The sequence below is a fragment of the Eublepharis macularius genome, chromosome 9, assembly GCF_028583425.1.
Source record: "Eublepharis macularius isolate TG4126 chromosome 9, MPM_Emac_v1.0, whole genome shotgun sequence".
Classification (NCBI taxonomy): domain Eukaryota; kingdom Metazoa; phylum Chordata; class Lepidosauria; order Squamata; family Eublepharidae; genus Eublepharis; species Eublepharis macularius.
In genome coordinates, this window is record NC_072798.1 from 11,256,823 (window position 1) to 11,278,032 (window position 21,210).

A 21,210-nucleotide genomic window follows, 5' to 3' on the forward strand; every position below is an offset into this window, starting at 1 on the left:
AATGAGACAAGAAGCCTAGGTCTCGATTCAGTCCAGGTGGGTGCATTGTCTTGAGCTCATACCCTAGCACAAATTTTGTTAGTTTTATAGGTGCTACTGGTCTCTTGCTCTCTTCTACTGCTACAGACAGACTAACACGGCTACCCATCTTGATCTATCACCCTGGAAATCTTGTTAGTGGTTTGTTGTTGCCTTCCTCTTCATAGTCTTCCTAGGAAGTCCTCCATCCAAGCACTGACCCTGCTTATCTTCTGAGATCTGACAAGATAAGGCTGTACCATACCATTCCACATCACTGTCCTGTGCCTATAACAGAGGTTTAATGTGTGGAAAGAGGCAGAGAAAGTGTTTTGTGGCATGGAGGTCAATAACATCTATCACCTGGTTTTTTAAAAAATCCCATTAGGTCTCAGTTAAAGGGACACAATATATTTTTCTCCCTCCAGTTGGGACTTTAGTCTTCCTTTAAAAACTTCCAAAAGATACTGAAACCTGAAGAAATGACAAGACCTTCTCAAAATGATTGTCTAAGGCACTTAGCTTTCAAGTCAGGGAACTCTAGTAGCATGGGTCAAGCGCCTTACTTCTTGCATTACCAGGGCAGCTTGCAGGCTGAGAGCCAAGCTACAAGTGACGCCTTACACAGGTTGGACACTTGTCAGCTTCCCTCAAGTTTTGATGGGAAATGTAGGCGTCCTGGTTTTACAGCTTGGCTCTCCATTACAGCGGCAAGACCAGGACGCCTACATTTCCCATCAAAACTTGAGGGAAGCTGACCAGTGTCCAACCTGTGTCAGGTGTCACTTGTAGCTTGGCTCTGAGTGAAAGCTCATGAGGGAAAAACCCACTAGAAGGAAAAACGAGTTATATAAACAATATGTATTCTAATGACAAAATATTGAAGTTATCTGCCGTCATTTGTATACCTGCGAAAAATAATGTTACATATGAGACTTTTTGGTATGATGTTATGAACAAGGACTTACCTGTCGGAGTACTCCTTCCCGGATTTATTGTTATGATACCTTAACATGCTTGAGGGGTATAGTGCTGTATAGGAGTTGTTGTATGAATTGTTGTTGTTCACCGTATTGTACATTGGCAGATTTTGCACATTAAAAGAGTTACTATTAGTACTTTAAGATTTTGTAACTTCAGTACTTTGTCATTAGAATACACATTATTTATATATATGGTGGGTTTTTCCCTCGTGTGCTTTCATGGACGTTAACCAGGAGTGCCTTTGTTTTGAGTGAAAAGTTCGCCTGATGTTTGCTGCTTTGCAGTGCCACCACCATATCAGGTCAGAAGGTATATTGCACCTTTTGGGCTTGGCAGGATCAAGTGACCTGAAGATACATTTTGATCCAGTCTTGCCTTATAGTATTGCTTATTCCAGCTTGGCCTCAGCTTGAAAAATCACTACCTTGTGTAGATTGAGCTGCTACAGACTGCTGGGAAGCCCGGTCTGAGCTGTACTGCCTGCATCTCCACTGCCAGCCCTGTCAGATTGTTAGAATTTCAGAGTTCTTTCTGACACGGCCAAAAATATCTACCATTATCCTCTTTCTGTTCTTTGTACGGTGCAGCGGGGTTAAGAATAAAAGGTGAACGAGAGCTTCCGGCTTGTTATAGATTCTTCACACTGCATTAAATGGTCAAAGCAGCATAAAAACTCCAATTCATCTAGAATAAGTTTTCCTTGGTAATAGGGTTGAAAGCATTCGCTGATTAGCCATTATGATTAAGTAGTTAATTGCCTGTAGGTCAGAGATGTGGATTCTGCACTATTACTCGTGGCTAGTAGAAGTACCCACTTAAGAGCAAGGCTCCGGGATACGTGGCTATGCTGGATAGTTGCTCATCTCTAGACACTCCTTCTCGACCCGTTGATCTCGGATCTGCTGAGCATAAGATCTTTGCTCTTTTCCTTACTATGATGTCTGTTGGTTGCAAGACTTGCAAATAAATCTGAGAGGTGAATTGGAATGCGAGTCTAATAGTAACACCGAGGGACTACAGAATCCCTAAAGCAGGAGAAAGCAATGAGAGTTGGCTAGTTCCCCAAACATAATCTCATCCTATCCCTTTCTTCTCAGAGCAGAACCACAAGTGACAAAAGGCACAGATTGGACACTTGTCAGCTTCCCTCAAGTTTTGATGGGAAATGTAGGCATCCTGGTCTTGCAGCTTGGCTCTCCAACTGCTGTCCAATGGACTTTTCAACTGTCACTTGTCCAGCATTCCGCCAAGCTGCCTACATTTCCCGCCAAAACTTGAGGGAAGCTGGCAAGTGTCCAATCTGTGCCTTTTGTCACTTGTGGTTCCGCTCTTAGTCATGTATGTGAAGTTGCCTTACGCTCCGGAGACTCATGCAGAGGTCTTTCACATATTTTTTACTAGGGTTGCCGAATCTAGGTTGGGAAATTCCTGGGGATGGTGGAGGGTTTAGGATGGAAGGGATCTCTGCAGAATATAATGCCACAGATTCCACTAGCCAAAGCAGCCATTTTCTCTAGACCAACTGATCTCTTTCATCTGGTGATCACCTATAGTTCTGGGAGATCTCCAGCCCCCTCTTGGAGGCAGGCTACCCTATTTATTATTGTAAGGAGTCCAGTAGCACCTTGAAGACTAACCAACTTTATTGTAGCATAAGCTTTTGAGAGCCACAGCTCTCTTTGTTAGATGCTGACGAAGAGAGCTGTGGCTCTCGAAAGCTTATGCTACAATAAAGTTGGTTAGTCTTAAAGGTGCTACTGGTCTCTTTACTATTTTGCTACTACAGACTAACATGGCTAACTCCTCTGGACTGATTTATTATCTGATCCATTTAACTGTGTGCCTGGTTGAACCTGGAATCTTCTGCATACAACGCTAGTGCTCTACCATGGAGCAAGCCTATGGCCATGGCTGGTACCTGATGTCACTCATGCAGGAAATGCAGTTGGAAAAGGCAGACAGATACAGATGTATAAGCTGCAATTACTGGAATGAACAGAACACTTTTAGTGCTCATACTACTTTGCCAGCATTATCTTGCTTGTTCTCTTACTGATCATTTGAGAGCGTTATAGTTGCCATTTTATATACAGTAAAATGTAGTTTCTTTCTTTCTTTCTTTCTTTCTTTCTTTCTTTCTTTCTTTCTTTCTTTCTTTCTTTCTTTCTTTCTTTCTTTCTTTCTTTCTTTCTTTCTTTGCCTTTGGAAGGATCTGCTACTCAGACAAAAAGGTTGTCATGCTTCCTCCTCTCTAGCCAGGCTAAAAATGTAATAAGGAGATTGTGGAGCCAGGTACACCCCAAACAAGTACATGAGCCACTCAACAAAGCAAAGGTCCATGGATCTGTGGAGACGGGAGAACTGGAGAAAGAAAAGTGCAAAGTAATGGGGGTTTTCAGTGGTTTTAAAATTATGAGCAGACGTGGAAAGCTCTGCTATGTTCCACTAAATTGGCAAATTTCATGAATATGGCACAACCGTCATCTCTATCCCATAGATTTGGGAATTTAGACTACCCTGTTTTGAGCAATTATTTTGAGGAACCCTGGTTAATGGGCCATTTGATGAACAAGCACAGGGAAAGAGGAATGGCGCCCCATCTGGGATACTGAAATTTATGCTGCTATGTCAAGAGTGATTTTATTGTTCTACTGTTTTATCTGTTGTAATTTATCTATTGCTGTAACCCACCCTGAGCCCGCTTGCAGGAAGGGAGGGCTATAAATGTAATAAATCAAACCAAATCAATCAATTTACGGACTGCAGCATCTTGGAGCAACTTCTGAGTTAGAATGCATGTTCACAGATTTTTCAGATTTCTTCTGATCACCTCAAACCAGTTCACAAACATGGTTGTGAATGATCCAGCAACGAGAAATCAAGAAATGCAATATGTGAACCACTCTATGTTGTTTTCTCTCCATTCAATCCCCCCAAAATACCACTTATATGGCACTCTTTGTCTAAATGGGGCAAATTAATCAGTCAATCAAACTAAACACTAGTCACTCTAACCAAGTAGAGATGTGTGAAATTTGCCTGAAAAATGTTGCATTAAATTTCCCCTCGATTTGTTTGACTTGCCTCCAATTTGCTTGCTTTCAAAGCGTGCACTTAACTGTGGCCTGACCTGTGGCTTGCTATTTATGAATTCTGCCTTCATCATTATGTCTAAATCCCAGCCCAAGAAAAGGATTTCCTCCTCCAATCACATTTTCATTATTGTAATGTTAACCATACCATTTTTTCCCCTTACGACCTTGATTGGGATCAGGAAATTTTAAACAAAGACATAATTAATTGCACCTGTTATACGAGGCACGTCATTTGGAAACAGCAAAGGCAGATGGCATTCTGGGTAATTTTATGCTAATTGCCGTGAAGATGAGATCAATAATTCTGACTTTTTTGCAATACCAATGGGGCCCTTTCCATCCATTTGCATGACATTACTGATAACCATTTGTAATTTTACTTTTAAATTATAATTTATCCTGTGCAGCAATCACATTACAATACTTTTTTATGTAAAACAAATTTTGTTAGAAGCTCATTTGATTTCATAGGCAGTGAGATGAAATCAAAGTGACAAGCCGGATAAAAGTTGGTAGGGATTTCTTTTGTATATACATTTTTTTTAAAAATCTCATGAAGATTTTTTTTGTTTAAATCCACCTAATTTATTTTTCTTTTGGCATTACAAAGCTAGAATGTAAGAACACACCTCAAGTAACAAAAGAGCAACAAACCAATCCCATCTGGTGAGATGACTGAAACATTTCTGTTGGATTCTGCCCTTCGAGTAGTCTTTTGCCATTGTAATAAAAGTCTCTTTGTAGATGATGACCTTGAGGATATTTTGGAAACATGACCAGGTCAACACAGAGCGAGCCACTACATTAAAGAGGATACCAAGAGACATAGATTAGACCCATTTCTGTCATGATGGCTACAGAGTGAGGCAACATGGAAGCACAAGTAATGATTCCTAGCTGATCAAACCAAAAAGCAATATGGACCTGGAGGTCTTAACAAAAGTTGGACGGCATCAACTGATCTCCTCAGGCCCATTAAAGTTGGGACATCCCAAGTTTTAATTCTCAACTTTTTGTGTTGGCTCTATAGATTCATTTGTATTCTATATGCATGTTGTATAGTACATTCTGATGATATCCATTGGGACAATGAGGAGGGGAAGGTGACCCTATTGATTCTTCTGAACCTCTCCATGGCTTTTGATACTACCAACCATGGTATCCTTATGGAGAGGTTGGTTGGGTTGAGAGGTAGGGGTCCATGTTTTGGTCATTCCTCTCTTTCTTGTCTGTTAAATTCCAAAAGATGTTGCTGATGGACTACTGCTTGGCCCCAATGGCCACGAGATTCTTACTTGTCCTTTGTGCTGTTTAACATCTACATAAAAGTACCAGGAGAGTTCATCTGATAATTTAGACTGGGTGTCATGTCTGTGTATAGCCATGCCTTGATTGTCTGTTTGTTATAATGCTTGTGCCACAATATGCTGAAGCTTCAGCTATACTACTCTGTTACTGAATTGCTGTGTAACTCTCTCTGATCCTCTGTAACCGTATTGCAGATATTACTTCCTTAGGTCCCAGAAAGGGCCTCTCTTGTTATCTTAGAGAAATATGCATGTCTTGGCTAGCCATGACTAAACATGGGCACTAATGGGGGAAAAAAAACCCGAACAAGCTGTTGGTTGTTCATTGCCATCCACGAACAACAAACAACAAACAGTAATGAACATGACCCTGTTCACAAACATGTTCATTGTTCGTTGTTCATGGCCCTTTAAAGATCCCTTTAAACTATCAGCTGGCAGATCTTTAAAGGGCCATGTGCAAGGGGCAGGGCCCTTTAAACACCCCACAAACTGACCTTCCCAATGTCCAATACCCACCAAATATGCAGGGGACATAGTCCTCAATGTCCTCCGAAGACTTCCCAAGTTTTAGAGAGATTGCACCCTGGGAAAGGCATGATGCATGGGTCTCCCCCTTTGTTGTCATTTTCTTTTCACAGTGGCAAAAACGGGACTCTCTGCTGGAAGTACTTTGATGGGTTAAAGCCAGAAGGAGTTCAGACAGAGTTCAGTCCCTGCCGTGGCCAGGGGAATTGATTGAAAGGCCCCAAACTAGCTGGCTTGATGAACGGCTGATGAAGGCAACAAACAAGGCTTGTAACGACCACTTGTTCGTTTAGAATGGAGCCTCCCGAATGGCTTGTTCGCAAACAAACGGGCTGTTCGTGGTTTTTTTTCATTCATAATGCTGTTCGTTCCTGTGTCTAGCCGTGACCTTGATGTGTCTAGATTCCAGTTTTCTCTCCTGTTCCCAGATGCTGGGAAGTAGGCATTGTATACCTAATACAAAGTTATAACTGATTAGGTTCTCACTGAACTCTTGTAGGCATGCGCGCCAAAACTTAACTGTCATTTGGACCGCTGGAAAAATCAACTATAACATAGATTGCTTGATTTGAATTGTCACTTCTGTCAAGCTCCGTGATGGAGAACAGACCTGAACTGCATAGAGCCTAATAAAGCTGCTTCTTCTGGAACCAACATGTGTTCACTGTGGATGGACTTGAGGGGTTTACCTGCCAGGGACTGACACTGGGTCAGGTAGCATCGTGTCCTTAACAGCTGGGTTGAGTAGCATTGTGTCCTTAATGCTGGGCCTCTTGAAAAGAGGCAGCATAGTTTTGAACAGAAGTACAGTTTAATAAGTCAGGTTCTTTCTCTGCGTGGGGCTGAAAATGGCAACTTCCTTTTTCTCTGTTCTTGCCCTCACTAAGAAATGAAGTTGTCATTATAGGTCTGTGAAAGTCCTGAAGGGGCGCTGGGAGAATGGGGTGAATAGGCCAATAAAGTGAAGATCAGTCCTGATTTGCTGTCAATCAAAGACAGAGCCACTTGAGGGTTGAGGAGTCAGTTTATTCTGGAGGGGGCTGCACTTCCCATGAAGGGGCAGTTTGGTAGCTTAGAGGTACTGCTGTATCCTGGTCTACAACTGGAGGAAGAACATGTAGTTTGATCATAGAAAATCTTGAACTCAGTCCCATGCATTTCAGGTTGCTGGGCTGGGCAAGAAAGACCTTGGAGAGCTGTTGCCAATAAGAACAGACTATGCTGAGCTAGATGAACCAGTGGCCTGAGTCAATATAAAGAAGTTTTGTATGGGAAATACTCTTCACGGTATGGAGCCTTGCTCCCCTTCACTTATTACCATTTCTTTCTTAAAGCCCCACTAATCCAATGGGGGCTAATGATTGCACAACAAAACAGTAAATCTCGAGTTTATGAGGCAGTAATTCTGTTTCCAATATATTCATAGTTCTTTAAAAAAATAAATCAATATATATTTGCACTTATTTTTTTCATTTCCAGATTATAAGCAATTCTGATTTGCCTCAGAGAAATATATTGTCAGTGTCTAATACTGGATTTTTAAAAAATCCATTCCTGATGCTGTCTGACTAAACCCATGTTTTAAGTGAGCAAATATATTCAAATATTCAAAGATATGTGAGAAGTAATAACACTCTTGCTTAGTCTAATTCCAGAATCATCACAGTGCAATAAACAGAACTCCCCTTAAAAACCTGGAGAGAATGAAACAAGATCAGACAGAAATGCATATAAATGAATAATAACTGGGGATACAGTCAGCTTTCAATCTTGTATAAATACGGAAAAGAACCAGTTGTTGTATGGGAGGCAGAAAGACAAATGTTGGGAGGGGGTAGTCCTGGATGAACAATTAATCAGAATCTTGTGCTATTGTCCCATATATGAGGGGTCAATGCATTTGTATCACAGATGGTTGCATTTTGAGGCTTTCAGAGCCAAGCTACAAGTGACGCTTTACACAGGTTGGACACTTGTCAGCTTACCTCAAGTTTTGATGGGAAATATAGGCATCCTGGTTTTACAGCTTGGCTCTCCATTACAGCTGCAAGACCAGGATGCCTACAGTTCCCATCAAAACTTGAGGGAAGCTGACAAGTGTCCAACCTGTGTCAGGCGTCACTTGTAGCTTAGCTCTCAGAAAGAAAGGACTCATGTTGCAAGTATACCATTACAGGCCTTATTAAGGATGCTACTGAATTTTGAGGTCATATGTTTGGGATCCAAAAACTTCAGTTTCTAACACGAGTTCTCTAACATGGACTCTACCCAATGAAGAGGAAATGAGTCAACTTTTTTTTTATCCTGCTGTGATGGGTGTGTTGGTAGGGCAGCAATGAGGGTTTATTTATTTTCCTACATGTGTAATTCAGCACCTTTGTGGCAAAACCAGAGCAAAAGAGCTGTGGTACAGCGGACAAAAGTGAGTGATCCCTCTTTTTAAAAAGCTGTCGTTTTTCCTTCTTCCCAATAGCATGTTTGACCAGTGTTGGATGTTTGGAAGCACTTGGTGAACTTGCTCAGTAACTTTATATTAAAAAAATTTTGAATTCTATGTTGAAACACTCAGTTTTTTTCTCTAAAGGATTTAGATGGCATTGGGGTTACATAGGCCCCTTCCCAATTAAAGGATCAAACCATTCTAGTTCCTCCACAGCGTGTCCATTTTGATCTCAGAAAATTGAGTTTAAGAGCTAGTTTTAAGCACTTAATTATCATGTATGTAAAGATGTATGGTACCAAAATCCAGTAAGTCAACAAAAAACTAATAGCAAACGTGTCTTTTATCCTACTCATTATGAGCAGAATACAGACAATTGGAATTCAAAAGATTTTTAAAAATATATATTTCCAAGGGTTTATTTATTTAATTTGACTTATACCTCACCCTTCCCACGAGCAGGCTCAGGGCAAAAATATATTGTTCCAACAAAATATTCCAACAAAATATATTGTTAAAATACAATAAAACATTATTGTAAATGGCATAAAATCCAATATTAATACACATTAAAATAAATAGCATAAAAATCCAGGCACCACCAAACAAATCAGGCCGCAACAATGTCACCATAAACGACGGGCAACACCATGATGTAACTCCAGGGCGACTGCAAAAGGAAGGTGTGGCAGTCAGAAGAGGGGACAAAATGCTGACCCCTTGTCAAAGGACCGGTGGAACAGCTCCATGGATAAAACAGTTAATAAAACACAATGTTTTTTCTTTGTTATAGCTTATTATTGACTTTGGGGGGATTTGAGGGCCACCTCCCACCACCAACTCGTCTCAGGGTAAATTCAAAAAAACAAGTGGCCAGAAAAATATTTAGGGGTGGGGGGAAATTTCTTGGTGAATTCTCTGTAGGCTGCCTTTGGTGAGGTAAATTATCCAAACTTGGTTACAACAAGTACACCCCATATTCCAAAAGAATAAATGGACATAAATCTGAAATTAGAAATCATAACACAAAAAACAGTGGGAGAACATTTTAATCTTCTAGAACATTCCATTGCTGAGCTAAAAGTGACTGTCCTCAAACAGAGAAACTTAAAGGGGAGATTACAATGAGATTTCTGAAATGGAGTTTATCCGCAAATTCAGAACAACAGATCCCCCTGCCCCCGCCAATAGCAGAACAGAGTTTTAGGATTCTTATCTCACTACAGATGGTAATTTCTGCTGTAATCAAGATGCATTGTATCTTTGCATCTTGATGCCAATGGTGGGATATAAAGGCTCAGAGATATCTAATCCTACTTATGCCTGAAGAAGGGACCTCTGACTCTTGAAAGCCTACATCCTGAAAATCTTGTTGGTCTCTAAGGTGCCAGTAGATTCAAATCCTGCTGTTCTCCTGCAGACCAACACAGCTTCCCACCCAACTACCCAACTTAGCTTCCCATCCAACTATCCACATTCCAAAGGCGTACTGTGAAAGTACACGTCACGTTTCCCCCTGCTTAGCTAATTCAGAAGGAGTCTCCTTGTGTGTTTGTGAGAACCAAAGAGGAGTTCAGAGATAATAAAAACAAGAACTTTAGAATGGTTTTGATACTACAGAGGAACTTATATACATTTGGAACAATGTATGGCACAGAGACTAAAAACAGATCTTTGAAGAAGTAAGCTCTGACTTACCAAAGTTCATATTGAAATGAAGGTCGGTGGTCATTGAGATACTGCTGAATTTTTGTTTGGTTTAGGAAAAAGGGCCAGACTTAGCCCCATCTGACACATTTTAACAAAGTCTGATTGAAAGACTACCATTAAAACTAACTCTTTATGTGTGTCGATATAGCATAAAAGACACACATTGATTGGAAACACCAGCAAAATAAAAATGAAAAGGATTACAATTAGGGATGCCCAATCCATTTGTCCCCATCCCCTGCGGGCAACTGGTGAGATGGACTTACTTGGCCACAGCAGGGCTCTCTGGTGATATTGTTGCATTGTTAGTGATATGCTGATGTCAGTTCCTGTATGCCTGGAAGTGATATAAGCTTGTTGCCAGGGTCACCAGGGATGCTCTGATATTTGAGAAAAACTTCATGGTTTAATCATAGAGTTTTGCCCAAGTACCAAAGAGTCTCTGGTTCCCCTGGAAATGCACTGACATTGCTTCTGGGTGCAGTACAGTAGGGTTGCTAACCTCCAGTTGGGGCCAGATCTCCTGGAATTACAACTGCTCTCCAGACTTCAGAAATCAGCAGCCCTAGAGCAAACAGCTGTCTTGGAGGATGGACTCTTTGGCTTTATACTCTGCTAAGGTCCCTCCCCAAACCCCACCCTCCCTAGACTCCACCCCCAAATCTCCAGGAATTAACAAAGTAGAAGTTGGTAACTCTATAGTACAGGTTCACCCTGAGTGTGTCTTCCGGTAATCCATTGTATTTTAAATTACCTAAATGGATGCTTGGCTTGTCTTCTTTCTTTCTCTCTTTATCTTCTTGTCATTGGTGCGTCTCTCATTTTTTCCTTCTTTCCCGATCAAGGGGCATTCTGGTGGAGCATACTCTCTCTGGCCTTTATCTTTGCTTTCGGTGATGGATGTCAACTCCAATCCCAAAGTGTTTTCCTCTTCTTTTCATCTATACAGAAGTATTTCTTACAGATGGTTCTGAACCAGGCTGACTGAAGAAATCTGAATTCCCTTCGACAGCTAAATAGGATGGAGCGCCCACTGCTTGGATTAATTGGTGTTAAGTAGATCCATTATGTTTGTGTGAGTTCCCAATAGACCAACTGCTTATTTTGATTAATGCATACACTGGAAGGAAGGGAGGGCCATTCCTTTTTTTTCCCCTTATGGGTCATGGTTTAATTAAATAGAAAAGATCTGTAGGAAAGTTGTTATTCAAATAGTCTCCCTGTTGTTATCATTTGGTGGGGGGGATGTTCTTTCGGGGGCAAGCGAATTTCAGTCTATGCTTTAAGGCAATGATGCAGGTCATTAAAAGCTTTTTGGATATTACATCTTTGGAAAAGAATGTTCAGGCCCTTTATGATTGATACATTTAGGATCACGTAATCTCCGCCCACCCCGCCACTGTTGCTAACCTTGTCACAACTCATGGTTTCCCTCAAAGTTCTTCCCTGTTATGCCTGAAGAGAAATCTCCAAATCTCCAGGTGAAAACCGAGTGATTAATAATGATGATGATGATAAACAATAACAACAACAATAATAGCAGCAACAACAGCAGCAACAACAATAACAGCAACAGCAGCAATAGCAACACAATAATAGCAATAACAATAACATTCGATTTATATACCACCATCCAGGACAGCTTAACACCCACTCAGGGTGGTTTTAAAAGTGTGATATTACTATCCTCAGGACAATCACCCTGTGAAGTGGGTGGGGCTGAGAGAGCTCTGAGAGAGCTGTGACTGACCCAAGGCCAACCAGTTGGCTTCAAGCGGAGGAGTGGGGAATCAAACCTGGTTCTGCAGATTAGAGTCCTGCTGTTCTTAACCACTACACCAAGCTAGCTCCTCTAGAGATCCCTAGGGACCAAGGGATTTGAAGAGCCCCCTGAGAATTTTGGCAGTTTTATAAAATGTCTTGAGGCTTCCTTTGATAGTCGTCAGAAGTTTTCTCCGATGAAGACCCTGATCCTCTGGCAAATGCATCCCAAACTTCATTTTAGGTGAAATGTGTGTGGCAACTCTATTTATGGAGTACAGATTTACCCAGTGTGTGTTGCACTGCATGGGTAAATCTTATCGTGGAGAATGTGAGATCACTTGCATCTCATCTGGAGGCCTGTAGAGAAGCAGTGTTTGGAAAGGAATGCTGGTAAAGCATTGAAGTGTGTGATGTAGCTGGCTTCACTCAACAGAATGGTCTATTCTGAGAGTATAAAGTGAAGCTTAGTTGGCCCAGAAGGCTCAATATTGAGACGAAGAATTAAATGAACAGGCTGGGGGAAAGCGTCGCCTCCAAACAGATGCCTGTCTCTGAACAAAAGTTAAAATCCAAACCAAATTATTCGTTTTGTGTCTTTTTGCCTTTCCTTGTACTGCCCAAAATAAAAACAGAGAAGATTCTGAGTCAACGGCTTGAAAGTTTATCTCATCTTTTTTCAAAGCAGCAAAATGTCTGAATTAGTGTATAGCGTATCACAGCGCCAGATAATAAAAATAATGTGAAAATGTATAATGTCATTTGGAAATATATTCCCTGGAATCAGGGGGATGATTTGCAAATCAGGATAGAATTAGATGTTACAGTTGTTGAGCAGCTGCTGCTGAAAAGGAAAGCCCAGAGTCAAACTTCATCTTCCGTAACATTTAGGCCCATTTACATGACCACACAAAGCTGCCTTTTGCAGTTTCATTAAAATTGGCAGCATTTTCTGGGGTCTCAACAGGAGGTCTTTTAGATCACCTTTTAACTGGAGAAATTTGGGATTGAACCTGGGTCCTTGCCATAACAACAACAACGTTTGATTTCTATACCGCCCTTCAGGACAACTTAATGCCCACTCGGTAAGCCCACAGTTTACAAAGTATGTTATTATTATCCTCACAACAGTCACCCTGTGAGGTGGGTGGGACTGAGAGAGCTCCTAGAAGCTGTGACATAAAATGCAGATGCCCTGCCGCTAAGCCATAGCCCATCTCTTAGTGATGTTATGAAGTCATTCTCTTCCATCTTGCCCACCAGAGGTAGGCAATTCAGAAGTAGGTACAAGTGAAACTGAATTTTGATCACAAGTGTGCTGCACAGCAAGAAGGGGCTTTGCCCCCTCCCAGCCCCGCTGCTGTCATGTTCTGAAACTACCCCAGAGATTACCCATTGCAAAAATTACCGATAGCCACGTATGTTATGTAATTTTCATGGTGTAGCTAATAGTGGCACCTTGTGGTGATTTCAGGACACAAAAATGGCATGGGAGGGAATGAAGAACCCTGACTGCATGTGCCACACACACAGGGCCGGCGCGCCAATTGAGGCCAGGTAGGCGGTGGCCTCATGGTGCGGGGTGCCGAAGGGGGCACCGGAGGAGCAGTGGGGGGCGGGAGCATGCCACGGAGCTGCAGCCTCCTAGCCCTCCCACCCCGAGCTGCCGCCACCCGCCAGCACATGCCCCCAGCTGGGCTCAGCAGCTGTGGGCAGGCGTCTGCGACGGCGCAGGGAATCCGAGCATGAGAGCTCGGAGGCCACCCACGCACCGTCCCAGCTTCCCACCACAGCAATCGGACTGGCGGCACGTGCACCCGTGATGACATCACACATGACATCATCACGCAGGCCAGTGCATGTGTGCGTGCATGCGTGTGCGGGCGCCCGGGAGCCTGGCCAGCCACAGGCACCAAAAACCCAGGCTCTGCTGCTGCACACACACAATTAGAATAATGAACGCCATGTCATGTATGTTTGGGGACGCACATGTCTGATATAAAGTCCTTGTGGCAGACCCAAAGACACTGTAATGTGCAAATTAACCTTTGTTTAAATCCATCCATTCATCCACTCATTCATTCATCAACTGCCTTTCTATTAAATATGCCCAAAGCATCAGGATTTTTTAAAAACCTTGGAGGAATTAAATCTCTTCCTTTGGCATCCAGAGCAAACTAGCAATGTTCTCTGACAGGTCTGTCTGGGAAATCTGTTCCAATAAGATACGGCACCACCAATGGAATCTTTCCTCAATCACTCCTAATTTTTACACCTTGGGTGTAAACACTGAAGCAAAACCTCCACAGAAGGGAGATATGTATGGAAGAATTTATTTCAGAAATGTTTGTCCCACCCTTCCTGCAAGGAGATCCATGCAGTGTACACTAGAGATGGGCGTGAACCAAAATACGAACCAAAGGGCATTTCTGACGAACCATGATGATTTTTCGAGCAGTTCATTTGGTTCATTTTTCAGTTCGTCGTTGCAGACAGCCTGGCGCCGATCAATCAGTTTCCTAGGTAATGGGGGGTGGGGGTGGGCATTCTGCAATCTTTCTGCTGCCCCAGAAGTGATGTATTCAGAAACAAAATGAACTGGTTTGCGAACCGAGCAATTTCATGCTGGTTCATGGTTAGAGAAATGTAACGAACCACGAATCGCAACAAACCACTATTTTCTTGGTTTGTGCCCATCTCTAATGTACACCGTTCTCTGCTCCTCTACTTTATCCACGCAACAGCTCCATGAGTGACTTTAGGTCAGAAAAAAATGACTGACTCAAGGTCCTTCAGGAAGCTTCACACAGAGTGAAGATTTGAACCAGGGTCTCTGAGATTCTAGTCAGATACCTTTACCTCTACACCATGCTGGCCTCTCAAGTACAAGAGACACACCATTTAAATCTATTAGACAACAACATCTCCTTGTAGGCCAAGCATAGTGAGATATGCATCCTGAGGGGCAATCTTGTCAAGAAATGGGTGGCAGAATCTTGTACTAGCTGCAGCTCGCAGAAGTTTTTCAAGGACAGTATAGTAATTTGGACACTTCAGTGCTTAACTTACACTGCCCCCTCCTTAGGTAGGGACTTCAACAATTTATCTGTGTTATCATTCACATGGGTCACCAACTCCAGGGCTGGGAAATTCCTGGAGATTTGGGGTGGAGCACGGGGAGGGTGGAATTTGAGGAGGGAGCTAAGAAGAGAACTGATGCCATAGAGCTCCCCCTCTAAAGCTGGCATTTCTTCCAGGGAAACTGATCTCTGACATCTGAGGCTGGCTGAACGGCAGATTTCGTCACTTGGACTTCATCAGGGGCTGTAAAGGACTGTTCAGCCGGCCTCAGCTAGGGCTACCGCCTTGAAGGATCTCCAATTTGAAAAATATGAAGATACCCACAACAACAAACAAAAGAAACATATTTGGAACATTTACATTATAGACTTATCTCATTTTGAAGTCGGAGCTCTTTTCCCCGTCCTACAGTTGACGGAACGGGGCTGTTAGTCCTCTGGCACAGCTTTGAGAGACATTATTGTATGAACTACGTCTCTGTAAATTGTATTTAGTGTAAGCATTATTGTATATGTTTACATAGAGCACTGTCACTTTAAACACAATTTGGTATAACTTTAGTGAATACACTTTCATATTGTTCTGTTATCCCCAGGTGGTTCTTCCATTCTGTTTTCTAGTGGGGATAATAATAACATATTTGTAAGCTGCTCTGAGTGGGCATTAGGTTGTCCTGAAGGGCGATATATATATCGAACATTGTTGTTGTTGTTATGGTAAAACCACATGGTAAAAATACTATGGTAAGACCAGAGAGTTTTTGGTGATCCCTAGAGCTACCTTACGTCACTTTCAGGTTTTCCATACAAGTGATGTCGCAGCATAGCTGACATCACTCACTCTCATCCTCCTTCCCCTACCTTCAGCACCTTCTTCAGCCACAGAAGGGAATACCATCTAGTCCAGATTTGTACAGTTTGTGGTCCTGACAATATCTGTTATATGTCAGCTTTCTTTGAAGGTTCTCATTTGCTAGCTCTCGCATCAGTGGCTAAAGCAGGCAAATCCTCAACAAAGGCAGGCCTTTTTTTTTAATAAGAATGCAAGCTCGCATTCCAAATATGGTGAAAAATTCCCATTCACTACATGTTGGGGGGGGGGTGGAAAATTGAGACATTTATTCTGCCACAGCTTAAACATGGAAGCTTAATTTGTATTTTGGATGTTTATTTATAGGTAGAAGGTTTATTATGAACAGGATGTTCATCTGATCCGAGGCAATGATGCAATTAAATCGCTGCTTGTTGAGACAGGTTTTATGGCGCTTATTAAAAGTAAACATAAATAAATGTTGGGAGACGAGTAGATTCCAAAACCGTTTTCTGATGTTAGACTGCAGTACCGTGACAGATGAAGGATGTTAACCCTTTGAACCCTGCCAAACAATTGCCTAATCCCCAGCAGAGTGGATTAGCAAAGGACTAGTTGACATAATTTATTAGGATTCTCTCTTTTTTTCCTCCCCAGAATTAAAGCTTTTGTCAAAAAGTCTCTCACAAGAGGCTATTAAAGAAACAAAGCAAGTCACGGATGAGAAGTGCATCGCTGACATGGATTAGAAGCCGGGACAGAGAGGAGAGGAACAAAAATTAAATTGGAGCAGAGAAACCAACTTCAACGATGTTTCAGCAATGGGCTGTTCAATTATTTAAAAAGGAAAGTGGAGAGAGCAGGACATATAAATGGCAAATCCTCCGAGAATGGTCATATTCTCAGATGTTACTGCTGATGTATTGTCGAAGGCTTTTACGGCCGGAGAACGATGGTTGTTGTGGGTTTTCCGGGCTGTATTGCCGTGGTCTTGGCATTGTAGTTCCTGACATTTCGCCAGCAGCTGTGGCTGGCATCTTCCCACACCCTGGGAAACTCTTACAGGATGACTCAGCTCAACCCCACCCTTCCTGAGTAGATACAAATGACCTGCCAACATCTTTTCCACACTGTGACACTGAGAGATCTCTGCTACACCTCTGAAGATGCCAGCCACAGCTGCTGGCGAAACGTCAGGAACTACAATGCCAAGACCACGGCAATACAGCCCGGAAAACCCACAACAACCATCGTTACTGCTGATATTTATTTATTTTATGGATCTGATTCATTTATACCCCACCTTTTCCTCCAATGGGTACCCAAAGCAGCTTACATCATTCTCTTCTCCTCCATTTTGTCCTCACAACAACCCTGTAAGGTAGGTTAGCCCGAGAGTATCTGATTGGCTCTAGGTCCCCCAGCAAGCTTCCATGGCAGAGTTCAGATTTGTGCCCGAGGTTTCCAAAGCTTTCTCTGACCCTCTAGCTTCTACACCATATTGGCTTGATACTATAACTGTGAGATGGAATTGGCTAGTGCCGGGGTCTGCAAACTATGGCTTGAGTGCCAAATGTGGCCAAGACAGACCTAATTATGGTTGTTAAAAAAACAAAAGGAAATCTTTAGGTTACAGCATATTGAAGGAGTAAGTGGGATGCTAGAATAACCTGTTTAAGAAGGGAGAGGTCAGCAAAGGGTTTTGGGGGGGGGGGCTTTTTAGAGGTTTTTGTTTGCTATGTGCCATCAAGTTGCCTCCAACCTATGGTGACCCTATGAATGAAAGACCTCCAAAATGTCCTTTCATTAAGAGACTTGCTCAGATCTTGCAAACTGGAGGCTGTGGCATCTTTTATTGAGTCAAGCCATCTCATTTTGGGCCTTCCTCTTCTGCTACTGCCTTCCACTTTCCCTAGCATTGTTCTCTTTTCCAGAGAGTCTTATCTTCTCATAATGTGACCGAAGTACAATAGCCTCAGTTTTGTCATTTTAGCTTCTAGAGAGAATTCAGGCTTGATTTGATCTAGTACCCACTTACTTGTCTTTTCGGCCATCCACGTTATCCACAAAACTCTCCTCCAGCACCACATTTCAAATGAATCAATTTTCTTCCTGTCAGCTTTTTTGACTGTCCAACTTTCACATCCATACATTGTAATGAGGAATATCATTGTTTGGATTATCTTGATCTTGGTCCCTAAAGAGACATCTTTATCTTTAAGGATCTTATCTGCCTCACAGTTGCTCTTCCAAGTCTCAATTTCCTTCTTATCTCTTCATTGCAGTCTCCCTGTTGGTTGATGACTGAGCCAAGGCATGGAAAATCTTGGAAAATTTCAATTTCCTCATTGTCAACTTTGAAATTGTGTAACTCCTCAGTAGTCATTACTTTTGTCTTCTTAATGTTCTGATGCAATCATGGGTCATTTCCACACGTCTTACTGTCATACAAGACCCATGGGTGTCTTCATGGCGTGATTTCTGACATCGTCGTGCCATGAAAACAGGATCGTGGCACAAAGATGCCCTTGTTCCGTGAGTCTTGTGTGATGGTAAGACATGTGGAAATGTCCCTACTATGGCGCTTTCTCCTTTAACTTTCATCAGTAGTCATTTCAAGTCTTTACTATTATCTGCCAGTAATGCGGTGTCATCGGCACATCTCAAATTGTTAATGTTCTCTCCGCCAATTTTTACTTCCACTTTTAGATCTAATCCAGCTTTCCTTATGATATGCTCTGGATACAAGTTGAACAGGTAGGGAGATAATACAGATTGGAAATGATAGAAGTGGATAGATACTAGTAATCCAAGTGCAAACTGTGTTTCCTGGATTTCCTCATGATGCAGATTTGACAAGAGGATACATAATAATAATAGCAACAACAACAACAACAACAACATACTTTGTAAACCGCTCTGAGTGGGCATTAAGTTGTCCTGAAGGGTGGTATATAAATCGAATGTTGTTGTTGTTGGGAAATGTCTTTCCTCATGGTTGGCTACCAGAACTGCCTTTGTACTAAGTGCAAAGTCTTTAGATATCCAAAATGCCCAGCTAATTTGGAATTGTGACATTGTTTCAACTGTTCCCCTCTCAGGCTGGCTGGGATGTATAATTTATCCGCTTTGTACCAGTTGCCATCTTCCCCTTTGCAAATCCTGGAAGACATTCTAAAGCGCTGATGCCAGCACCTCAACCGAGGCTGGAATATCTCATGGATGTAAATGTAGCAGAGATGCGTGGACTTGGAACTTCGGGGATCCTCCTGAGATACCGGGAGTTGGGAGCCATCCCTAAGGCTGGGGTGGTCTATCTGCCATGGACTGCCATCCCCAGAATTGCCACCATGCACAGGTTTATTCCACTCACTCACATAGGGTGCTCCTGTATCTATTTACTACATATTGTGAGAACTTGTGCACTTGAACATGCTTGAATCAGGCCATTGGACCCCCAGGGTCAGAAATGTATACTTACACTTGTAGAGACTCACCAGGGTCTCAAGTGGAGATCTTCCATATTACCTGCTACTTCAGCCTTTTAACTGGCGATTCCAGGGATTGAACCCATGACCTTCTGCACGCCAAGCAGATGCTCTACCATTGAGCCATGACACCCTCTCCAAACATCAGAAACTGCCTAAACTAAAGAATTTGGATAATGCCTATTTATTCCATGATTTTTTTTTAATTAAACAAAATTTTATTAATAAAAAGCATACAATAAATTACAAAATGGCATAGATTAATAAGTAACAATTGGTAACTAAAACACAACCAATAACCAAATAACAATACGATATACCAGGGCTCATTTTGAGGGGGAACGCACAGGAACGCAGTTCCGGTAGATCTCCAAAAAGGTCACATCTGATTTTTGGCCATTTTGGGCCCATTTTGGCCTGGATTAGGGCGTAACAGCTCAATTCAGGCCCAAAATGGACAGGCTCAGACCCAAAACAGCCAGGATTGGTCCCAAAACAGCCAGGATTGGGCCTCTGACAGGTGGTGGATCACTCTCCCGCTCAGCAGCAGCCCAATCCTCACCATTTTGAGCCCCTTTCCGGCCATTTTCAGCTCCTTTTTGCCATTTTGGGCCCAATTTTGGCCCTGAATGGCCAGGATTGGGTCCAAAACAGCCAGGACAGGCGATGTCAGGGGGTGTGGCATATGCAAATGAGTTGTGCTAATGAGTTATGCTAATGAGTTCCTGCAGCTCTTTTTCTACGAAATGACCCCCGCTATATACAATGTAAAGTAACAGTGATAAGGCTTAAATTCTAAGAACTACATTACAGCAATTCAAAAACAGATGTGTGAAACTTTGATACACCCCAGATATTATTGTTTTCCAGATATTCAACAAATGGAGACCATTTCTCCTGAAAATTAGTGCTTTTGGGAAAGTGCTCGGCTTGATAAATTTTGTCACTCAATTAAAAAAAAAAATCTTACAAAATAATGTGGGTTTTGTTGTCTCTCTGACTTCCTCAGTGCTCCATATCTTCTGTTTAATTGGTATTATAGGAAAGCTTTGTTATAAATGGTAGCATGATAGAATGGCCCAGTGCAACTTCTTTTAAAATGCTTGTAGTATTGGAATGCTGGAATCTCAATTCCATTACTTATAGCCCAGTCCCAAGGCTATAAGTCATCTGATCATCTGCTTTTTTTCTACCTGGTTGTGATGACCTGCACTTAGAATCAAAGGGTTGGAAGGAACATCCAGGGTCATCTAGTCCAACCCCATGCCCAGTGCGGGTAATTCACAACTACCTCCCCCCCCCCTCTTCCCCAGTGATCCTTACTCCATGGTCAGAAGATGGCGACAAAACTTCCAGGATCCCTTACCAGACTGGCTTGGAAAATTGCTTTCTGACTCCAAAGTAGTGGCAGACATTGCCCTGGGTGTGTAAGAAAGGGCCACGAGAACTGAGCACTGATGTAACCCTTACTCCATCCCTCCCTCTCATTATCTGCCCAGGCTTACATGTAAGGGCAGTTATTAATCTTGCCCATTTGCAGGGTGCCTGCAGATGGGGCTACTCAAATTGAGCAAAGTTGTTACAGTGGAGGTAGTGGGAGACGTGGGCTTGAGGTTATGATGGATCCAGACCATGAAGGGCTTTGTATGTAATAGTCAATACCTTCAACTGAGCCTAGTAACTGATGGGCAGCCAACAGAGCGACTGAAGAACGGGTGTAATATGGATACTCTTCATAATTTAAAATAAAGTTATGTATAGAGCTCCCAGGTGCCCACTGGTGACGTACAAACTCCTGGAGATTTGGCGCCTTGCCCGCTGATTCGCCAGTGATTAGTGGGAGTTGGCAAGCCCCCTCGGAGGTCACCCCCCATCAGCAGGTACATCAGGAACACGTGCAGTGCACGTACTCCGGGGGGGGGGGGCGACGTCACTTCCGGAAGTGACATCATCGCATTGGCTGCGAGAATGTTCCCACACTTCATTTG